This window comes from Pseudophryne corroboree, chromosome 1 (assembly GCF_028390025.1).
Source record: "Pseudophryne corroboree isolate aPseCor3 chromosome 1, aPseCor3.hap2, whole genome shotgun sequence".
Taxonomy (NCBI): domain Eukaryota; kingdom Metazoa; phylum Chordata; class Amphibia; order Anura; family Myobatrachidae; genus Pseudophryne; species Pseudophryne corroboree.
The window spans coordinates 72,274,538-72,298,988 of NC_086444.1; the positions used below are offsets into that span (position 1 = coordinate 72,274,538).

Here is a 24,451-nt window from a genome sequence, read left to right on the forward strand (position 1 = left end):
GATTTATTTTTATTTTTTTACTGTGGGGAGCAATGTGATTTTTCTTTTCACTGTGTGAAGCAATGTTTTTTTTCTGACTGTGGGGAGCAATGTGATTTATTTTCCTGTAGGGAGCAATGTGTGTTTGTTTATGGACACAAATGTATGTGTTTTTTTTTCCTGTGGAGGCCAATGTATATGTATTATTTTTTCTGTGGAGGTCAATGTATGTGGTTTTTTTTTCCTGTGGAGTCCAATGTATGTGGTTTTTCCTGTCTGTCCCTGCATCCCTGCTGCCCCTCTCTCTGTCCCTACATCCCTGCTGCTTCTATCTGTCATTATGGCCTCTCTCTGTCTCTATCTCTCCCTACATCCTTGCTGCCTCTCTCTGTCCCTACAACCCTGCTGCTCCTCTCTCTGTCGCTACATCCTTGCTACCCCTCTCTCTGTCCCTACACTCCTGCTGCCTCTCTCTGTCCCTGCGGACTCTCTCTGTCCCTACGTCCTTGCTGCCTCTCTCTGTCTCTACATCCCTGCTGGCCCTCTCTGTCCCTGATGCCCTTCTCTCTCTCCTTACGTCCCTGCTGCCCCTTCCTCTGTCCTTACGTCCCTGCTGCCCCTCCCTCTGTCCTTACGTCCCTGCTGCCCCTCTCTCTGTCCTTACGTCCCTGCTGCCCTTCACTCTGTCCCTATGTCCCTGCAGCCCCTCACTCTGTTCCTACGTCCCTGTTGCCTCTATCTGTTCCTACTTCCCTGCAGCCTCTCTTTGTCCCTACTGTGTCTCCCTAAGTCCCTGCTGCTTCTCTCTGTCCCTATGTCTCTGCTGCCTCTTTATCTGTACCTACGTCCCTGCTGCCTCTCTTTGTTTCTATTCACCTGCTGCCTCTTTCTGTCCCAAAGTCCCTGCTGCCTATCTTTGTCCCTATATCTGTGTCGGCATTCTCTCTCTGTCCCTGCCGCCACTCTGTCTCTGTGTCCCTGCTGTCACTCTCTTTGTCCCTTCCGCCACTCTCTGTATTTATGTCCCTGTAGCCACTCTCTCTGTATCTATGTCCCTGTAGTCACTCTCTCTGGAGACCTGAGTTGGGGGACCCCTTAAACATTTTGCTATGGCGCCCACAAAGTTCTAGTTACACCCCCCCCCTTACCAGGGAAGACGTCCAGCACCAGAGCACTCAGCACTGCCACGAATCACGGCTGTTTAGGGGGCGTGACCTGATGATGGGAAGCCACACCTCCATGAGAGACCTGTAGATGTGCTGTTCAGGTAGTGTCTCTCTCTCCCTGACACTGTCTTTCCCTCTTTCTCCTTGACACCTCTTTCTCTTTCTATGTATCTCCGTCTTTGTTTCCCTGACACTCTCTCTTGCTCCCCGTTCTTTCTCTCTCCCTCCCTCTGACAGGGTTGGAATTAATTTGCCAGTGGCCGGGATGCCAGTGGTCAGACTGCGGCAACCCTATAGTTAGTATCCCGACAGGGGAAGGAAAGTTTACTCACCTCCCCCACTGGCCTCCTAGCCCATCCTATCTATAGCCCTAACCTACACCCCCCCTTCCGCAGCCTAACCCTAACACTCCCTAGTAGCAGCTAAACCTAACCCCCCTCCCCGCAGCCTAAACCTAACCTCCCCAGGGCGCAACTTAAACTTAACCCTCCCCCCACAGCCTAACCCCTTGCTCCGTGGCTTACATCTCCGGTGTGGCGGTGGATGAGCGTTCTGGATCCTGCTGTCGGGATACCAGGGCCAGGCTGTAGACCCTATTCAGGATTTCAGTGTCGGCATTCCAAATAGTGTTGGGATTCCGGTGTCGGTGTTCCAGGCTCTCGACCGGATCCCCTCTGACACCCGCTCTCTCACCCTAACACTCTTTCTCTCTCGCTCCTCTCTTTCTCCCTGATACCATCTCTTTCATTCTCCCCTCTTTCTCTCGCTCACTCACTCCCCCTCTCTCTCTCCCTGACGCCCTCTTTGTTTCTCTCTCACTCCTCTCGCTCTCTCTCCTTCTCCACTAAGAGGCATTGCAGTGACAGTGCCAGGGGGTGATGTGTGAGTGCGGGGGTCGCGGTGGGGGGGTTGCACAGAGATGTATCCTCCCCACTGTGGAGCGGCCTCCTTTTTGTCCTGGTAGTACTGACTCCTCCTCCCCAGTGGCCCCGCCCACAGGGGCTCCAAAATGAGGATCTTTCTTGCCCCCCTCCCCAACCTGTAAATGTTCTGACTCCCCTGGCTAAGAGGAATCACAACCAAAATCATATCTTTCCATCTAGTACCCCAAGGACAACGCTGGATGCACCTGAAAGTCCTTTTAAAGCTATTACCAATCTCTATACATGTAGGGTACACATTGTCAACAGGCACAACGTTTCATCATGAAGGATTCATCATATCGCAATGAGAATGTTAACATGGTCATATTGTTTTCATGTTTGAATGTCAACATTTTATCCTGGTGGCCCAGCAGTGCCTTACCCTCCACTGCAACACTGTGCTTTTTCTGGGTACTGGTAGTCTTGTAACCCTCGCTTCCGGGTTAGCCTTCTAGGAATGATGACATTGCAAAAAACAAAATTACCAAGGTAATTTGTCCGGCGCTGTTAAGAAGATATGCTTGACCTTTAAGCTGCTGTTTAAAGGGATAGTTAGTCCCTGGATAGACAATGGAATAAGAATATATACAGCGCTATAAAAACTGGATATGGAAAAATAATAATAATCACAATTTATTATAAAAAATTGTTGCAACAACTAAATTCATATATATAAAAACATTTTTTCTCTCTAATGAGAAAGTGTCAAAACAGGGCAGGCACAGCAAGTTTGTTTGGTAAGTTACCACACGAGGAAGCCGGACATGATGCACTGGTAAGAGTCCCTGGAATTGTAGCCACAGTCCTGGGTGCAGTTTACAATGCTAGCAGATGGAGTCCAAATGCAGAGGCAGACCTTTATGTGCTTGATTCCGGACCAGAATGGGTCCTATTGAAAGCTGGATCTGTTACGCCTTGATGGACTTCTGCAGTTTTCCCAATTTTGCTAGTGGACTTCTAGGCTTGTTCCGGGTATAGAGGGTAATTCCAGTGGTGTACGGCTCCTCAGAACCAACGCGTTTCGCTGTATCCACAGCTTTATCAAGGTATACCCGGAACAAGCCTAGAAGTCCACTAGCAAAATTGGGAAAACTGCAGAAGTCCATCAAGGCGTAACAGATCCAGCTTTCAATAGGACCCATTCTGGTCCGGAATCAAGCACATAAAGGTCTGCCTCTGCATTTGGACTCCATCTGCTAGCATTGTAAACTGCACCCAGGACTGTGGCTACAATTCCAGGGACTCTTACCAGTGCATCATGTCCGGCTTCCTCGTGTGGTAACTTACCAAACAAACTTGCTGTGCCTGCCCTGTTTTGACACTTTCTCATTAGAGAGAAAAAATGTTTTTATATATATGAATTTAGTTGTTGCAACAATTTTTTATAATAAATTGTGATTATTATTATTTTTCCATATCCAGTTTTTATAGCGCTGTATATATTCTTATTCCATTAGGAATGATGACATGTTGTATGTTGACATTTTCAAAATGTCAATATAACAATCGACATTGTGGTGACAACATTATACATTTTTATTGTCCACCTTTTGGGTACATCCCTCACTATACTACACAGAGATCAAGACAATCAATCGGTAGAGATTTGTAATTATCTTAGGTTCAGCTCCCTCATTATACTATCACAAGAATAACAAGATGTTTTTAGTCTCTGCCATGGCAACACAAATGCTGGAGGAGCAAGTGCTACAAAAACAAAGCCTCAGTTCTACAGAAAAAATAAGTACTGTACTACAAAAAAATGTCAATACATTCTTGTATCTATACCGTATCTAAGAAACTTATTTCAGCTTTTTATGGACAAAACAAAAATACCTAACACAATGTTGGCAGGACCTTCTGAGTGGTGGGCCCAGGTGCAAAAGTATGCGTAGAGACCCCCCTCCTCCATCCCACCCCAAGTTCACTATATGCAACTTGGGGTGGGATGGAGGAGGGGGGTCTCTACGCAGTGGGAGACCAGAAGTGGCAGAGGGTGTCAGGGCAAGGAAGAGTGTGGTGGAAAAAGGGAGAAGGTGACGTAGAGAGGCAGAGGGTGTGGGAGGGGGAGTGAGTGACAGGGTAAAAGAGTGGGTGACAGGGAGAGTCAGTGGTTAATGGGAAGAAGGAAACAGAGAAGGAGAGAGTGACATAGGGAGTGGGTAATAAGCGCAGGTCGAAGGTGACAGGGAGAGGCAGTGGGAGACAGGGATAGGCAGTGGGTCACATGGAGATGGTAAAATGTATAGACAGTGTGTGACAGTGAGAGGGTGAAAGGTATAGACGTGGGTGACAGGGAGAAAGGTATAGACATTGGGGGACAGGGAGAATAAGTGAGTGACAGGGATAGGCAGTGGCTGACAGGGATAGGCAGTGGGTGACTGAGAGGAAGTTAGTGACAGGGAGAGGGTGAAAGGTATAGACAGTGGGTAACAGTGAGAGGGAATGGGTGATAGGGAGACAGTGAAAGGTATAGACAGTGGGTGACAAGGAGAAAGGTATAGACAATGGGTAACAGGGAGAATAAGTGAGGGATAGGGAGTGGGTGACAGGGACAGGCAGTGGGTGACTGAGAGGGAGTGAGTGACACAGAGATGGTGAAAGGTATAGACAGTGGGGAACAGGGAAATAGGTACAGACAGTGGGTGAGAGGGATAATGAGTGGGTGACAGGGATAGGCAGTGGTGGAGAAGGAGTGGGTGATAGAGAGTGGGTGAAAGTTATAGACAGTGGGTGACAGGGAGAAGGTGAAAGGCATAGACAGTGGGTGACAGGGAGAGGGAGTGGGTGACAAGAGACGGTGACAGGTATAAGCAGTGGGTAACTGGAATAGGGTAACAGGGAAAGGGTGCAAATTATAGGCAGTGGGTGACAGAGAGAGGGATTGGGTGACAGGGTTAGGCAGTGGGTAACAGGGATAGGGTGACAGGTATAAGCAGTGGGTGACCGGCAGAGGCTGACTCAGAGGCAGTGGTTGATTGGGATAGGGTAACAGGGAGTGGGTGACAGGTATAGGCAGTGGCTTATAGGGACATGTTGACTGTAAGGCAGTAGGTGGCTGGAATAGGGTGGCAGGGAGCGTGTGATAAGTATGTTTCACATATTACAATTAGTTTACCTACCAACCAGTGTCTAATTCTGCCACTGGTTGGCAGGCAGCAGACAGCTGACATTACTGTGATCATCAAACAAAGACAACAGCTTGTGCTGACCACGTACAGAAAGTGCCTAAAAAAAATTCTAAATTCTAATCATGGCACTGAAACTAGAGATGAGCGCCTGAAATTTTTCGGGTTTTGTGTTTTGGTTTTGGGTTCGGTTCCGCGGCCGTGTTTTGGGTTCGAACGCGTTTTGGCAAAACCTCACCGAATTTTTTTTGTCGGATTCGGGTGTGTTTTGGATTCGGGTGTTTTTTTCAAAAAACACTAAAAAACAGCTTAAATCATTGAATTTGGGGGTCATTTTGATCCCAAAGTATTATTAACCTCAAAAACCATAATTTACACTCATTTTCAGTCTATTCTGAATACCTCACACCTCACAATATTATTTTTAGTCCTAAAATTTGCACCGAGGTCGCTGTGTGAGTAAGATAAGCGACCCTAGTGGCCGACACAAACACCGGGCCCATCTAGGAGTGGCACTGCAGTGTCACGCAGGATGTCCCTTCCAAAAAACCCTCCCCAAACAGCACATGACGCAAAGAAAAAAAGAGGCGCAATGAGGTAGCTGTGTGAGTAAGATTAGCGACCCTAGTGGCCGACACAAACACCGGGCCCATCTAGGAGTGGCACTGCAGTGTCACGCAGGATGGCCCTTCCAAAAAACCCTCCCCAAACAGCACATGACGCAAAGAAAAAAAGAGGCGCAATGAGGTAGCTGTGTGAGTAAGATTAGCGACCCTAGTGGCCGACACAAACACCGGGCCCATCTAGGAGTGGCACTGCAGTGTCACGCAGGATGTCCCTTCCAAAAAACCCTCCCCAAACAGCACATGACGCAAAGAAAAAAAGAGGCGCAATGAGGTAGCTGTGTGAGTAAGATTAGCGACCCTAGTGGCCGACACAAACACCGGGCCCATCTAGGAGTGGCACTGCAGTGTCACGCAGGATGTCCCTTCCAAAAAACCCTCCCCAAACAGCACATGACGCAAAGAAAAAAAGAGGCGCAATGAGGTAGCTGACTGTGTGAGTAAGATTAGCGACCCTAGTGGCCGACACAAACACCGGGCCCATTTAGGAGTGGCACTGCAGTGTCACGCAGGATGTCCCTTCCAAAAAACCCTCCCCAATCAGCACATGATGCAAAGAAAAAGAAAAGAAAAAAGAGGTGCAAGATGGAATTGTCCTTGGGCCCTCCCACCCACCCTTATGTTGTATAAACAAAACAGGACATGCACACTTTAACCAACCCATCATTTCAGTGACAGGGTCTGCCACACGACTGTGACTGATATGACGGGTTGGTTTGGACCCCCCCAAAAAAGAATCAATTAATCTCTCCTTGCACAAACTGGCTCTACAGAGGCAAGATGTCCACCTCATCATCACCCTCCGATATATCACCGTGTACATCCCCCTCCTCACAGATTATCAATTCGTCCCCACTGGAATCCACCATCTCAGCTCCCTGTGTACTTTGTGGAGGCAATTGCTGCTGGTCAATGTCTCCGCGGAGGAATTGATTATAATTCATTTTAATGAACATCATCTTCTCCACATTTTCTGGATGTAACCTCGTACGCCGATTGCTGACAAGGTGAGCGGCGGCACTAAACACTCTTTCGGAGTACACACTTGTGGGAGGGCAACTTAGGTAGAATAAAGCCAGTTTGTGCAAGGGCCTCCAAATTGCCTCTTTTTCCTGCCAGTATAAGTACGGACTGTGTGACGTGCCTACTTGGATGCGGTCACTCATATAATCCTCCACCATTCTATCAATGTTGAGAGAATCATATGCAGTGACAGTAGACGACATGTCCGTAATCGTTGTCAGGTCCTTCAGTCCGGACCAGATGTCAGCATCAGCAGTCGCTCCAGACTGCCCTGCATCACCGCCAGCGGGTGGGCTCGGAATTCTGAGCCTTTTCCTCGCACCCCCAGTTGCGGGAGAATGTGAAGGAGGAGATGTTGACAGGTCGCGTTCCGCTTGACTTGACAATTTTGTCACCAGCAGGTCTTTCAACCCCAGCAGACTTGTGTCTGCCGGAAAGAGAGATCCAAGGTAGGCTTTAAATCTAGGATCGAGCACGGTGGCCAAAATGTAGTGCTCTGATTTCAACAGATTGACCACCCGTGAATCCTTGTTAAGCGAATTAAGGGCTCCATCCACAAGTCCCACATGCCTAGCGGAATCGCTCCGTGTTAGCTCCTCCTTCAATGTCTCCAGCTTCTTCTGCAAAAGCCTGATGAGGGGAATGACCTGACTCAGGCTGGCAGTGTCTGAACTGACTTCACGTGTGGCAAGTTCAAAGGGCATCAGAACCTTGCACAACGTTGAAATCATTCTCCACTGCGCTTGAGACAGGTGCATTCCACCTACTATATCGTGCTCAATTGTATAGGCTTGAATGGCCTTTTGCTGCTCCTCCAACCTCTGAAGCATATAGAGGGTTGAATTCCACCTCGTTACCACTTCTTGCTTCAGATGATGGCAGGGCAGGTTCAGTAGTTTTTGGTGGTGCTCCAGTCTTCTGTACGTGGTGCCTGTACGCCGAAAGTGTCCCGCAATTCTTCTGGCCACCGACAGCATCTCTTGCACGCCCCTGTCGTTTTTTAAAAAATTCTGCACCACCAAATTCAAGGTATGTGCAAAACATGGGACGTGCTGGAATTTGCCCATATTTAATGCACACACAATATTGCTGGCGTTGTCCGATGCCACAAATCCACAGGAGAGTCCAATTGGGGTAAGCCATTCCGCGATGATCTTCCTCAGTTGCCGTAAGAGGTTTTCAGCTGTGTGCGTATTCTGGAAAGCGGTGATACAAAGCGTAGCCTGCCTAGGAAAGAGTTGGCGTTTGCGAGATGCTGCTACTGGTGCCGCCGCTGCTGTTCTTGCGGCGGGAGTCCATACATCTACCCAGTGGGCTGTCACAGTCATATAGTCCTGACCCTGCCCTGCTCCACTTGTCCACATGTCCGTGGTTAAGTGGACATTGGGTACAACTGCATTTTTTAGGACACTGGTGAGTCTTTTTCTGACGTCCGTGTACATTCTCGGTATCGCCTGCCTAGAGAAGTGGAACCTAGATGGTATTTGGTAACGGGGGCACACTGCCTCAATAAATTGTCTAGTTCCCTGTGAACTAACGGCGGATACCGGACGCACGTCTAACACCAACATAGTTGTCAAGGCCTCAGTTATCCGCTTTGCAGTAGGATGACTGCTGTGATATTTCATCTTCCTCGCAAAGGACTGTTGAACAGTCAATTGCTTACTGGAAGTAGTACAAGTGGGCTTACGACTTCCCCTCTGGGATGACCATCGACTCCCAGCGGCAACAACAGCAGCGCCAGCAACAGTAGGCGTTACACGCAAGGATGCATCGGAGGAATCCCAGGCAGGAGAGGACTCGTCAGAATTGCCAGTGACATGGCCTGCAGGACTATTGGCATTCCTGGGGAAGGAGGAAATTGACACTGAGGGAGTTGGTGGGGTGGTTTGCGTGAGCTTGGTTACAAGAGGAAGGGATTTACTGGTCAGTGGACTGCTTCCGCTGTCACCCAAAGTTTTTGAACTTGTCACTGACTTATTATGAATGCGCTGCAGGTGACGTATAAGGGAGGATGTTCCGAGGTGGTTAACGTCCTTACCCCTACTTATTACAGCTTGACAAAGGGAACACACGGCTTGACACCTGTTGTCCGCATTTCTGGTGAAATACCTCCACACCGAAGAGCTGATTTTTTTGGTATTTTCACCTGGCATGTCAACGGCCATATTCCTCCCACGGACAACAGGTGTCTCCCCGGGTGCCTGACTTAAACAAACCACCTCACCATCAGAATCCTCCTGGTCAATTTCCTCCCCAGCGCCAGCAACACCCATATCCTCCTCATCCTGGTGTACTTCAACACTGACATCTTCAATCTGACTATCAGGAACTGGACTGCGGGTGCTCCTTCCAGCACTTGCAGGGGGCGTGCAAATGGTGGAAGGCGCATGCTCTTCACGTGCAGTGTTGGGAAGGTCAGGCATCGCAACCGACACAATTGGACTCTCCTTGTGGATTTGGGATTTCGAAGAATGCACAGTTCTTTGCTGTGCTGCTTTTGCCAGCTTGAGTCTTTTCATTTTTCTAGCGAGAGGCTGAGTGCTTCCATCCTCATGTGAAGCTGAACCACTAGCCATGAACATAGGCCAGGGCCTCAGCCGTTCCTTGCCACTCCGTGTCGTAAATGGCATATTGGCAAGTTTACGCTTCTCCTCCGACAATTTTATTTTAGGTTTTGGAGTCCTTTTTTTTCTGATATTTGGTGTTTTGGATTTGACATGCTCTGTACTATGACATTGGGCATCGGCCTTGGCAGACGACGTTGCTGGCATTTCATCGTCTCGGCCATGACTAGTGGCAGCAGCTTCAGCACGAGGTGGAAGTGGATCTTGATCTTTCCCTAATTTTGGAACCTCAACATTTTTGTTCTCCATATTTTAATAGGCACAACTAAAAGGCACCTCAGGTAAACAATGGAGATGGATACTAGTATACAATTATGGACTGCCTGCCGAGTGCAGACACAGAGGTAGCCACAGCCGTGAACTACCGTACTGTACTGTGTCTGCTGCTAATATAGACTGGTTGATAAAGAGATGTCTATGTAACTATGTATGTATAAAGAAGAAAGAAAAAAAAACCACGGTTAGGTGGTATACAATTATGGACGGACTGCCTGCCGAGTGCAGACACAGAGGTAGCCACAGCCGTGAACTACCGCACTGTACTGTGTCTGCTGCTAATATATAGACTGGTTGATAAAGAGAGTATACTCGTAACTAGTATGTATGTATAAAGAAAGAAAAAAAAACCACGGTTAGGTGGTATATACAATTATGGACGGGCTGCCGAGTGCCGACACAGAGGTAGCCACAGCCGTGAACTACCGCACTGTACTGTGTCTGCTGCTAATATATAGACTGGTTGATAAAGAGATAGTATACTCGTAACTAGTATGTATGTATAAAGAAAGAAAAAAAACCCACGGTTAGGTGGTATATACAATTATGGACGGGCTGCCGAGTGCCGACACAGAGGTAGCCACAGCCGTGAACTACCGCACTGTACTGTGTCTGCTGCTAATATAGACTGGTTGATAAAGAGATAGTATACTCGTAACTAGTATGTATGTATAAAGAAAGAAAAAAAAACCACGGTTAGGTGGTATATACAATTATGGACGGGCTGCCGAGTGCCGACACAGAGGTAGCCACAGCCGTGAACTACCGCACTGTACTGTGTCTGCTGCTAATATAGACTGGTTGATAAAGAGATAGTATACTCGTAACTAGTATGACTATAAAGAAAGAAAAAAAAAACACGGTTAGGTGGTATATACAATTATGGACGGGCTGCCGAGTGCCGACACAGAGGTAGCCACAGCCGTGAACTACCGCACTGTACTGTGTCTGCTGCTAATATATAGACTGGTTGATAAAGAGATAGTATACTCGTAACTAGTATGTATGTATAAAGAAAGAAAAAAAAAACACGGTTAGGTGGTATATACAATTATGGACGGGCTGCCGAGTGCCGACACAGAGGTAGCCACAGCCGTGAACTACCGCACTGTACTGTGTCTGCTGCTAATATAGACTGGTTGATAAAGAGATAGTATACTCGTAACTAGTATGTATGTATAAAGAAAGAAAAAAAAACCACGGTTAGGTGGTATATACAATTATGGACGGGCTGCCGAGTGCCGACACAGAGGTAGCCACAGCCGTGAACTACCGCACTGTACTGTGTCTGCTGCTAATATAGACTGGTTGATAAAGAGATAGTATACTCGTAACTAGTATGTATGTATAAAGAAAGAAAAAAAAACCACGGTTAGGTGGTATATACAATTATGGACGGGCTGCCGAGTGCCGACACAGAGGTAGCCACAGCCGTGAACTACCGCACTGTACTGTGTCTGCTGCTAATATAGACTGGTTGATAAAGATATAGTATACTCGTAACTAGTATGACTATAAAGAAAGAAAAAAAAACCACGGTTAGGTGGTATATACAATTATGGACGGGCTGCCGAGTGCCGACACAGAGGTAGCCACAGCCGTGAACTACCGCACTGTACTGTGTCTGCTGCTAATATATAGACTGGTTGATAAAGAGATAGTATACTCGTAACTAGTATGTATGTATAAAGAAAGAAAAAAAAACCACGGTTAGGTGGTATATACAATTATGGACGGGCTGCCGAGTGCCGACACAGAGGTAGCCACAGCCGTGAACTACCGCACTGTACTGTGTCTGCTGCTAATATATAGACTGGTTGATAAAGAGATAGTATACTCGTAACTAGTATGTATGTATAAAGAAAGAAAAAAAAACCACGGTTAGGTGGTATATACAATTATGGACGGGCTGCCGAGTGCCGACACAGAGGTAGCCACAGCCATGAACTACCGCACTGTACTGTGTCTGCTGCTAATATAGACTGGTTGATAAAGAGATAGTATACTCGTAACTAGTATGTATGTATAAAGAAAGAAAAAAAAACCACAGTTAGGTGGTATATACAATTATGGACGGGCTGCCGAGTGCCGACACAGAGGTAGCCACAGCCGTGAACTACCGCACTGTACTGTGTCTGCTGCTAATATATAGACTGGTTGATAAAGAGATAGTATACTCGTAACTAGTATGTATGTATAAAGAAAGAAAGAAAAACCACGGTTAGGTGGTATATACAATTATGGACGGGCTGCCGAGTGCCGACACAGAGGTAGCCACAGCCGTGAACTACCGCACTGTACTGTGTCTGCTGCTAATATAGACTGGTTGATAAAGAGATAGTATACTCGTAACTAGTATGTATGTATAAAGAAAGAAAAAAAAACCACGGTTAGGTGGTATATACAATTATGGACGGGCTGCCGAGTGCCGACACAGAGGTAGCCACAGCCGTGAACTACCGCACTGTACTGTGTCTGCTGCTAATATAGACTGGTTGATAAAGAGATAGTATACTCGTAACTAGTATGTATGTATAAAGAAAGAAAAAAAAACCACGGTTAGGTGGTATATACAATTATGGACGGGCTGCCGAGTGCCGACACAGAGGTAGCCACAGCCGTGAACTACCGCACTGTACTGTGTCTGCTGCTAATATAGACTGGTTGATAAAGAGATAGTATACTCGTAACTAGTATGTATGTATAAAGAAAGAAAAAAAAACCACGGTTAGGTGGTATATACAATTATGGATGGGCTGCCGAGTGCCGACACAGAGGTAGCCACAGCCGTGAACTACCGCACTGTACTGTGTCTGCTGCTAATATAGACTGGTTGATAAAGAGATAGTATACTCGTAACTAGTATGACTATAAAGAAAGAAAAAAAAACCACGGTTAGGTGGTATATACAATTATGGACGGGCTGCCGAGTGCCGACACAGAGGTAGCCACAGCCGTGAACTACCGCACTGTACTGTGTCTGCTGCTAATATATAGACTGGTTGATAAAGAGATAGTATACTCGTAACTAGTATGTATGTATAAAGAAAGAAAAAAAAACCACGGTTAGGTGGTATATACAATTATGGACGGGCTGCCGAGTGCCGACACAGAGGTAGCCACAGCCGTGAACTACCGCACTGTACTGTGTCTGCTGCTAATATATAGACTGGTTGATAAAGAGATAGTATACTCGTAACTAGTATGTATGTATAAAGAAAGAAAAAAAAACCACGGTTAGGTGGTATATACAATTATGGACGGGCTGCCGAGTGCCGACACAGAGGTAGCCACAGCCATGAACTACCGCACTGTACTGTGTCTGCTGCTAATATAGACTGGTTGATAAAGAGATAGTATACTCGTAACTAGTATGTATGTATAAAGAAAGAAAAAAAAACCACAGTTAGGTGGTATATACAATTATGGACGGGCTGCCGAGTGCCGACACAGAGGTAGCCACAGCCGTGAACTACCGCACTGTACTGTGTCTGCTGCTAATATATAGACTGGTTGATAAAGAGATAGTATACTCGTAACTAGTATGTATGTATAAAGAAAGAAAGAAAAACCACGGTTAGGTGGTATATACAATTATGGACGGGCTGCCGAGTGCCGACACAGAGGTAGCCACAGCCGTGAACTACCGCACTGTACTGTGTCTGCTGCTAATATAGACTGGTTGATAAAGAGATAGTATACTCGTAACTAGTATGTATGTATAAAGAAAGAAAAAAAAACCACGGTTAGGTGGTATATACAATTATGGACGGGCTGCCGAGTGCCGACACAGAGGTAGCCACAGCCGTGAACTACCGCACTGTACTGTGTCTGCTGCTAATATAGACTGGTTGATAAAGAGATAGTATACTCGTAACTAGTATGTATGTATAAAGAAAGAAAAAAAACCCACGGTTAGGTGGTATATACAATTATGGACGGGCTGCCGAGTGCCGACACAGAGGTAGCCACAGCCGTGAACTACCGCACTGTACTGTGTCTGCTGCTAATATAGACTGGTTGATAAAGAGATAGTATACTCGTAACTAGTATGACTATAAAGAAAGAAAAAAAAACCACGGTTAGGTGGTATATACAATTATGGACGGGCTGCCGAGTGCCGACACAGAGGTAGCCACAGCCGTGAACTACCGCACTGTACTGTGTCTGCTGCTAATATAGACTGGTTGATAAAGAGATAGTATACTACTAATATTATATATACTGGTGGTCAGGTCACTGGTCACTAGTCACACTGGCAGTGGCACTCCTGCAGCAAAAGTGTGCACTGTTTAATTTTAATATAATATTATGTACTCCTGGCTCCTGCTATAACCTATAACTGGCACTGCAGTGCTCCCCAGTCTCCCCCACAATTATAAGCTGTGTGAGCTGAGCACAGTCAGATATATATATACATTGATGCAGCACACTGGGCTGAGCAGTGCACACAGATATGGTATGTGACTGAGTTACTGTGTGTATCGTTTTTTTCAGGCAGAGAACGGATATATTAAATAAAACAAACAACTGCACTGTCTGGTGGTCACTGTGGTCGTCAGTCACTAAACTCTGCACTCTCTTCTACAGTATCACAGCCTCAGGTCAATCTCTCTCTCTCTCTCTCAACCCTAATCTAAATGGAGAGGACGCCAGCCACGTCCTCTCCCTATCAATCTCAATGCACGTGTGAAAATGGCGGCGACGCGCGGCTCCTTATATAGAATCCGAGTCTCGCGAGAATCCGACAGCGTCATGACGACGTTCGGGCGCGCTCGGGTTAACCGAGCAAGGCGGGAGGATCCGAGTCTGCTCAGACCCGTGAAAAAAACATGAAGTTCGTGCGGGTTCGGATTCAGAGAAACCGAACCCGCTCATCTCTAACTGAAACCCCTCCTCCCATCCATTAGTTATCCAACTGCATGAGGTCCTAAACTTAATAAGTGTAGCCAAGTCTGCTCTTCTCTTAATGACTTTAGATTCAGAAAAGGCAGCTGACAAAGTTGCATTTCTAGCTTTGATGGTTCTATTGGGTCTTTCTAATGCCTCTTCTTACACATAGGGGTAAATTTACTAAGAATTGTATTTTCCCGTTTGAGGTCAAAGTTCAATCACGAATGACATCGAAAGTGTAAATATGCAACTTTTTGAATTGATTACGACTAATTTACTAAGCTGCCGTATTCTGCATTTTCGGGTTTTCCGATGTCGATGTCATTCGTTTTTTTAGGCAGTGTTTTACGTGAGTGACTTGTAAAACACTGCCGACTTTAATACAATGAATCTCGGCCGGATCTGAGAGATCCGTGCAGGGCTTCATTGTGCACCTTGTAAAAAAAATAAAAAATGTTTAAACTTAAAAAAAAATTGCGTGGGGTCCCCCCTCCTAAGCCAAACCAGCCTCGGGCTCTTTGAGCCGGTCCTGGTTGCAAAAATATGGGAAAAAATTGACAGGGGTTCCCCCATATTTAAGCAACCAGCACCGGGCTCTGCGCCTGGTCCTGGTTCCAAAAATACGGGGGACAAAAAGCGTAGGGGTCCCCCGTATTTTTGAAACCAGCACCGGGCTCCACTAGCTGGACAGATAATGCCACAGCCGGGGGTCACTTTTATATAGTGCCCTGCGGCCGTGGCATCAAATATCCAACTAGTCACCCCTGGCCGGGGTACCCTGGGGGAGTGGGGACCCCTTCAATCAAGGAGTCCCCCCCCCCAGCCACCCAAGGGCCAGGGGTGAAGCCCGAGGCTGTCCCCCCCATCCAATGGGCTGCGGATGGGAGGCTGATAGCCTTTGTTGAAAGTTATGAATATTGTTTTTAGTAGCAGTACTACAAGTCCCAGCAAGCCTCCCCCGCAAGCTGGTACTTGGAGAACCACAAGTACCAGCATGCGGCGGAAAACCGGGCCCGCTGGTACCTGTAGTACTACTACTAAAAAAATACCCCAATAAAGACATTACACACACACCTTGAAAGTATAACTTTAATGCATACATACACACCACCATATTCACATACTTACCTTATGTTCACACGAGGGTCGGTCCTCTTCTCCAGTAGAATCCATGGTGTACCTGTTGAAAAAATCCTACTCACCAAATCCAGTGTAGAGGGCTCCTCGGATAATCCATTTGTAATCCACGTACTTGTAAAAATAAAAAAACGGGACACCCGACCACGAACTGAAAGGGGACCCATGTTTTCACATGGGACCCCTTTCCCCGAATGCCAGAAACCCCCTCTGACTGATGTCTAAGTGGGTTTCTTCAGCCAATCAGGGAACGCCACGTTGTGGCACCCTCCTGATCGGCTGTGTGCTCCTGTACTGTCTGACAGGCGGCACACGGCAGTGTTACAATGTAGCGCCTATGCGCTCCATTGTAACCAATGGTGGGAACTTTGTGGTCAGCGGTGAGGTCACTTTCGGTCAACCGCTGACTACAAAGTTCCCACCATTGGTGATTTTTTCCTAGGACTTCCAAAATATTACGAATGCCCTCATCACTGCCGTGATTTTTGCTTAGTAAATTACCGAGATGACACTTTGAAGAAAAAACGGCACCTCGGTCAAAATCGGGACCTTAGTAAATATACCCCATAGACGGAGTCTCTGCACTATGGGGGTCATTCCTAGTTGATCGTAGCTGTGCTAAATTTAGCACAGCTACGATCATCTTCCCTGACACGTCAGTCTGCCCCCCCTTCCCCCGCATAAATACAAAAGAATCGCACAGCGGTGATGCTTTTGTATTTGTGGAGTAACTCCTGGCCAGCGCAGCTACTGCGGCTGGCCGGGAGTTGTTCGTCGCTGCCACTGGCCGCAGTGGCTGCATGAGACGTCACTCAACCGCCACGGGCCGCCCCCACAACGGTCCAGCCACGCCTGCGTTGGCCGGACCACGCCCCCTAAATGGCGGCTTAACGCCGCCATCCAGCCCCCTCCCGCCCTGCGACCGCCTCTGCCTGTCAATCAGGCAGAGGCGATCGCTACTGAATGATGGACTTCGGCATTCCGGCATGCGCAGTCGCAGTGCGGCGCCGGCACATGCGCAATTCCGACCCGATCGCTGCGCTGCGATAAACTGCAGCAAGCGATCGGGTCGGAATGACCCCCTATATACATTACAAATCCTACAGCAACAGTAAAGCCTCCAAGCACCGACGATACCAATAAATCATTCATACTATGCAACAGTACAAAGCAGAGAAACCTTGAACTTTAAAAACTAAAGCACCCACATATCTTAAATATTGTGATTAAATGCAGGGAATGCAATTTCTGATGACCTACTGCCATAATTATTTCTTCCTGACCTGACCGGAGAAACTGAGATGATTGGTGACTGTCTTATCTGTCAAACGATCAACATTAATCTTAGACACTGGGTCCAGAAATTCTGACTTCTACCTTACTATTTGTTAGGTTCATTCACAGCAAAAGTGCAGGATTCTTTAATAAATCAGAAATCAAATCATACAATAATCCAGACAGTGGCTAGACAAGTCTCAGGTTGGAGTGACCTCTCAGATTGAGGTCTGCTTTTGAAACAGTGCTGGATCCACTATATTATAGTGTAGGTATCAACATGGTAATTGGTAATGATATCTAATATAATTACAGTATATTAATCATACCTGGAAGTTTCAATCCCATACTAGCTGTAACATTATAGCAATTACTTCTAAATAAAATTTACCATGTGTTACGCACACCAGTGCTAACAGGAGTATACCGGTGTATGAACAGAGAGGGAAGCGAAGCAAACGAACTCACAGACAGTATAACATAACATACACAGGAGGTGATGGAATAACTAATAAACACAAAGTGAACGGAGAAGCCCAAAGGCTCAGGAATTGGGTGTCTCCCTAGTGTCAGGAATGCTCAGATGGAATAGAGCGGACAATGAAGCGATGTGTAGTGATTTAACATGTGGAGCACCTGAAATGATGTTGCTAAGAGCAACAGAAAAAACCCCAAAGGGTTACCAACGGGTGTGGGAATAAACTCCTTGGTCAGAGATAGAAATATAGACACAAGGAGAGTATCCACAATCCTAACCCCCACTTGCAGGGCACAGGTTCAGCTTACTGCCACTAAACTGACACCTGGACGCACTGCACAGTGAGGGAGGATTAAGCAAGCAGGTCTGAGAGTACAGCCGCAAACCTGCTGGGTTCACAGAATAGCAAAAGAACCCCAGCAGGTCAAACCACTGACTCCAGTCTTACTGCTAGGTCCGGATTGGCAGAATGAAGTACCGAATCCCAAGGCCTATTCGCAGTAAGCAACAAGTAAATACAAAGTCACACAGTACTAGCTAACTCTCTGGAACTGACTAACAAACAAAGATTCAGCAGCATTTGCCTAGCCTGAGAGGATGGTTTATATAGCAGGTGCTGTCCACGCCCCACTCAGACCTCACAGACTGTGAGCCCAAAACCAGCGCCGGATTCCCTGCCGTGCACAGAGCCTGTAACCACTACACAGTAAAAACCCGGACCGGAGTATCAGCTGCGCTCAGGTTACTTCGCTAACACTTGCCTCCACGGTTGCCATGGCGACGTGGCAGCACAGAGCAGGAGATCCTAACAGTACCCCCCTTTGACGAGGGGTCAAAGAACCCCTACCACCGGGTTTATCGGGGAACTGCGAGAAGAAAGAGCGTATCAGTCTGGGGGCATGAAGATCACAACTGCGCACCCACGACCGCTCCTCCGGGCCATACCCCTTGCAGTGCACCAAAAATGACAGCCGACCCCGAACCATCTTGGAGTCAAGAACACTTTCAACCACAAACTCCCTCTGACCCCGTATCAGAAGAGGAGAAGGTCTTCCACTGGAAAAAGGATTACTAACCGCCAGTTTTAAAAGGGAACAATGAAATGTTTTATTAATACCCAATGAACGGGGCAGATCTAACTGAAATGCCACCGGATTGATAACCCTGGTGATCTTATAAGGGCCGATGAACCGGGGGCCTAACTTATGAGATGGCTGTCTCAACTTCAAATTCTTGGTGGACAACCAGACCAAGTCTCCCAATTTGAAGCTGCAGGGTCTTCTCCGCTTATCAAAAACCCTTTTGGTCACTAATGACACAGACACAAGGGCTTTCTTCACTTTCCTCCAAATACCCCTAAGGACCGAAACAACAGAGGAACCACCAGACGTGGAATCCAGGGGGTCAAAAGAATTGTCCTTAGGATGATGCCCATACACACAAAGGAAGGGAGAGATCCCTGTAGCAGAGTGAGCCGCGTTGTTATAGGCAAACTCCGCCATGGACAGATGAGCAACCCAGTCAGTATGACACTTGGATACATAACACCTGAGGTACTCCTCCAAGGACTGGTTCACCCTCTCATTCTGCCCATTAGACTGCGGATGGTAGCCTGACGACAAGCTCACAGAAATCTGGAGATCAGAACAAAATGCCCTCCAGAATTTGGCCACAAACTGGGATCCACGGTCAGAGACCACATCAAGTGGCAACCCGTGGAGGCGCACAACATGCTGCATAAATAACTCAGATAGGCGTCTGGCCGATGGCAACCCAACCAGTGGAACGAAATGCGCCATCTTCGAAAACCTGTCAACGACAACCCAAATGGCTGTGATCCCCGAGGATTTGGGCAAGTCCACCACAAAATCCATGGAAATGTGGGTCCATGGCTTAGACGGAATAGAGAGTGGATGTAATGGGCCGACAGGAACCCCTCTAGGAGTTTTATTTCGGGCACAAACGTCACATGCCCGAACCCACTGATCCACATCCCTAGCCACCGGGGGCCACCACACCGCCCTAGACAGCAACTCCATAGTTCTGGCAATACCCGGATGCCCTGCCGACCTCTTGGCATGGAATTCCAGGAACACTCGCTGTCTTAACCTAGGAGGCACAAACAAGAGACCTACCGGAAGGTCTGGAGGAGCCTGCTCCTGTGCTCTAAGGACTAATGACAAGAGGTCCTGGGTAATGCTCACTTTAATACATGATGGGGACACAATGGGCAATGGCTCCTCGGTGGTCTCTTGAACTGGAGCAAAACTCCGCGAGAGCGCATCAGCCTTGATGTTTTTTGACCCAGGGCGATATGTTATAAAAAAATTAAAGCGAGCAAAAAACAAAGCCCATCGTGCCTGCCTGACATTGAGCCGCTTCGCTGACTCTAAATATGCCAGATTCTTATGGTCGGTGAGAATTGAGACCACAAACTTAGCCCCCTCAAGCCAGTGTCTCCACTCCCCAAGTGCATCCTTTATAGCCAACAATTCCCGGTTACCCACATCATAATTCATCTCGGCAGACGAAAATTTACGGGAAAAGTAAGCACAGGGATGAAGGCGATTATCAGACACCCCCATCTGAGAGAGCACTGCCCCAATACCTATCTCAGAGGCATCCACTTCTACCACAAAAGGACGCTCTGGATCTGGGTGTCGCAGCACCTTGGCCGAGACAAATGCCCTTTTGAGACGGGCAAAGGCCGCTTTGGCCTCACAAGACCAGTGAGCAACATCCGCCCCTTTCTTAGTGAGTGCCACCAAGGGGGCCACTATAGACGAAAATCCAGCAATAAACCGTCTATAAAAATTCGCAAAGCCCAGAAAACGCTGAAGCGCCTTCAAACTAGTGGGCTGCACCCAATCCAGGACTGCCTGTACCTTAGAACCCTCCATTTGGAAACCTTCTGAGGAGATAATATACCCTAGAAATGCGATTTGCTGGCCTTCAAACTCGCACTTCTCCAGCTTCGCCCCAAGCTGGTGGTCTCTGAGTTTCTGGAGGACTAAGCGTACATGCTTCCGATGTTCCTCCAGGGAATGAGAGAAGATTAGGATGTCATCTAGATAAACAACTAAGAATCTATCCAAATATTCTCTGAGCACATCGTTCATGAATTCCTGGAAGACTGCCGGGGCATTAGAGAGCCCAAAAGGCATCACCAAATATTCATAATGCCCTGAGTGGGTATTAAAGGCAGTCTTCCATTCATCCCCCTCTCTTATTCGGATTAGATTGTAAGCACCGCGTAGGTCAATCTTAGAAAAAATGGTGGCAGTACGAAGCTGGTCAAACAAAACCGAAATGAGAGGCAGTGGGTACGAGTTTTTAATCGTGATACGGTTCAATTCCCTGAAGTCGATGCAGGGTCGCAACGAACCGTCCTTTTTACCCACGAAAAAGAACCCCGACCCATCTGGGGACTGTGAGGGTCTGATAAATCCCTTAGCCAAGTTCTCCTGAAAGTACTCTGCCATAGCCTGAGTCTCAGAACGTGACAGGGAGTACAACCTGCTCTTGGGAAGCTTAGCATCCGGCAACAAATCAATGGCACAGTCATAGGGGCGATGGGGAGGTAGTACCTCCGCAACTTTTTTGGAGAACACATCCGGAAAATCTGCATAACATCCTGGCAATCCTGGCAAACTTAGCTGCGAGAGCCTGACTGGAAGGCTCAAGCAACTCCTGAAACAATCACTACCCCAACTAAGAATCTCCCCAGAGACCCAGTCAAATTGAGGGATATGGGCCCTTAACCAGGGTAACCCCAAAACCAAGGGGCAAAAGAACAGACAGTCACATAAAAAGACAATTTTTCAGAGTGTGTGGCTCCAATAAACAAATTAATTTGGCTGGTGCAGGAGGTAATTTTACCCTGAGACAATGGTTCCCCGTTTAACCCACAGATCTCAATCTCTGATGCCAAAGGTACTGACGGAACAGAGTGTTCCAGGGCGAATTGACGGTCCATGAAAACCCCATCGGCCCCACTGTCAACAAAGGCCTCAGTCTTGACAGTTTGACCGAGGATCTCCAAAGTCACCGGAATGAGAAAAGTCTTTTTAGGAAATTCTGACTTCTGGCCTGGCAGGATATTTCCCATCACCCTCAGGCCCTGAAGTTTTCCGTTTTTTCTGGGCATGATACTACAACATGACCTTTATTCCCACAGTACAAACACAAACCCTGCTGTCTCCTCCGCGTCTTCTCACGCGAGGAGAGGCGGGTAGCCCCAATCTGCATAGGCTCCTCAGAATATTCCTCAGAGTCTGAGGTTCCCTTGGGAAAAAAGGAAACTGCGGTCTCCCTTTCAAGCCTACGCTCTCTCAGCCGTCTATCCACCCGGATGGATAACTGCATGAGCTGATCTAAGCTATCAGGCGAGGGATATTGTACCAGTTGGTCCTTTATCTGGTCAGAAAGGCCCCTTCGGTACTGGTTTCTCAGGGCTGGGTCATTCCACTGGGTATCATGAGCCAACCTCCGAAACTCCGTACTATAAACCTCAGCTGGCCGTCGCCCTTGCTTAAAAACCGTAACCTGAGCCTCGGCTGAAGCCATTTTGTCAGGGTCATCATACAAAATGCCTAGTGCCATAAAAAAAGAATCAACACTTTTAAGCGACGGACAGTCAGGCTGTAACCCATATGCCCAGACCTGTGGGTCTCCTTGTAGCAAGGAAATCACCATGCCCACCCGTTGAATCTCCGACCCAGAAGACTGGGGCCTAAGCCTGAAATATAGCTTACAGCTCTCCTTGAAACAAAAGAACTGCGAGCGATCTCCAGAAAAACGATCCGGGAGATTTACTTTCGGCTCCTTAACCCCTGAACTTACCGCTGCTGCTGCGGGAGCTCCGCTAGCGGCCTGCGGGGTGTTCATTTTAATGGACATCTCATTAAATTGTCGAGTCAGGACCTGCACCTGATCGACAACCTGTTGCAAAGTATTTTGAGGGGTATGCTCCATATTCCCACAAAATGTCAACAGGAGTAGGGCTGCTGAATATGTTACGCACACCAGTGCTAACAGGAGTATACCGGTGTATGAACAGAGAGGGAAGTGAAGCAAACAAACTCACAGACAGTATAACATAAAATACACAGGAGGTGATGGAATAACTAATAAACACAAAGTGAACGGAGAAGCCCAAAGTCTCAGGAATTGGGTGTCTCCCTAGTGTCAGGAATGCTCAGATGGAATAGAGCGGACAATGAAGCGATGTGTAGTGATTTAACATGTGGAGCACCTGAAATGATGTTGCTAAGAGCAACAGAAAAAACCCCAAAGGGTTACCAACGGGTGTGGGAATAAACTCCTTGGTCAGAGATAGAAATATAGACACAAGGAGAGTATCCACAATCCTAACCCCCACTTGCAGGGCACAGGTTCAGCTTACTGCCACTAAACTGACACCTGGACGCCCTGCACAGTGAGGGAGGATTAAGCAAGCAGGTCTGAGAGTACAGCCGCAAACCTGCTGGGTTCACAGAAAAGCAAAAGAACCCCAGCAGGTCAAACCACTGACTCCAGTCTTACTGCTAGGTCCGGATTGGCAGAATGAAGTACCGAATCCCAAGGCCTATTCGCAGTAAGCAACAAGTAAATACAAAGTCACACAGTACTAGCTAACTCTCTGGAACTGACTAACAAACAAAGATTCAGCAGCATTTGCCTAGCCTGAGAGGATGGTTTATATAGCAGGTGCTGTCCACGCCCCACTCAGACCTCACAGACTGTGAGCACAAAACCAGCACCGGATTCCCTGCCGTGCACAGAGCCTGTAACCACTACACAGTAAAAACCCGGACCGGAGTATCAGCTGCGCTCAGGTTACTTCGCTAACACTTGCCTCCCGGTTGCCATGGCGACGTGGCAGCACAGAGCAGGAGATCCTAACACCATGGTTGAGAATATACTAGATGACGTTTCATTTTCATCAACAATAGATCTCACAAACTTTTAGGGCTAGAAAAATCTGGCTATAATTTATATTATAACATTACCACTTGCCATAGTGGTACCTATAAAACAGTGGTGCCACTCAAAATATATTCTGCCATCATAGAAACAGTGTAAATGGGAAAATTATTTTAATAGGGTACCATTGTCCAGGATAAGAGCATGACCCCATACATAGATCCTGAAACAACAGCAGATGCAGACAGGAGGTTGGCAAGGGATGCAGTCAGTTTACCTCCAATCAAAATCCCGACGTTCAAAATCTCGACACCAATTGACCAGTGCCAGATTAAGGTCCACATGGGCCTGGAGCTGAAATTTATGAAGGGCCTATTGCGCGCCACGCAGTGGGTGTGATTAGCGTCACAGAATTTCTACCTGGGAGGGTAGGGGTGTGTGGTGGCATACTACATCACTGCACTTCCACCTCATACTACATCTCTTAACTATGGTGGAGATGTATTAAGCAGTGATAAAAGTGGAGAAGTGAGCCAGTGGAACTGCTCTGTATACTTTTATAGTTTGCAAATGATAAATGTTACGTCAATGCTGATTGGTTGATGGGACAACTTCTCCATTGGCTCACTTCTCCGCTCTTATTACTGCTTAGTACAATTACTACTACACTACATCTCTGCACCATGGGGCATAGTTATTACAATCCACTTCTCAGATGTGAATAGAATGTGATAAATTCGACCAAAATCACATTGAGATGACTGAATTCATCACAAGGATGTATCAATTATCATATTCAGGGACAGAGCTTGTGAGAGAGCTCTGTCCCTGCGAAACTGGTTACAGTGAGATGGGCGAAAGCATGGGTCGAAGGGAGTAGTACCACAGGTGGGGAGTGAGGCAGAATAGTAGATGGATAGGTGGACAGGAAGATAGAGATACAGGTGGAGAGGGGGGAAAAGATACAGGTGTGAAGGGAGACAGAGATGCTTTTGGAG

General features: G+C 47.3%; 1 protein-coding gene across 1 annotated transcript in view; it reads right to left on the reverse strand.

Moving 5' to 3' along the window:
- ADAMTS12 (ADAM metallopeptidase with thrombospondin type 1 motif 12) overlaps positions 1 to 24,451 on the reverse strand; it is a 1,230,701-nt gene that overhangs the window by 1,089,957 nt on the left and 116,293 nt on the right. The window lies entirely within an intron of this gene.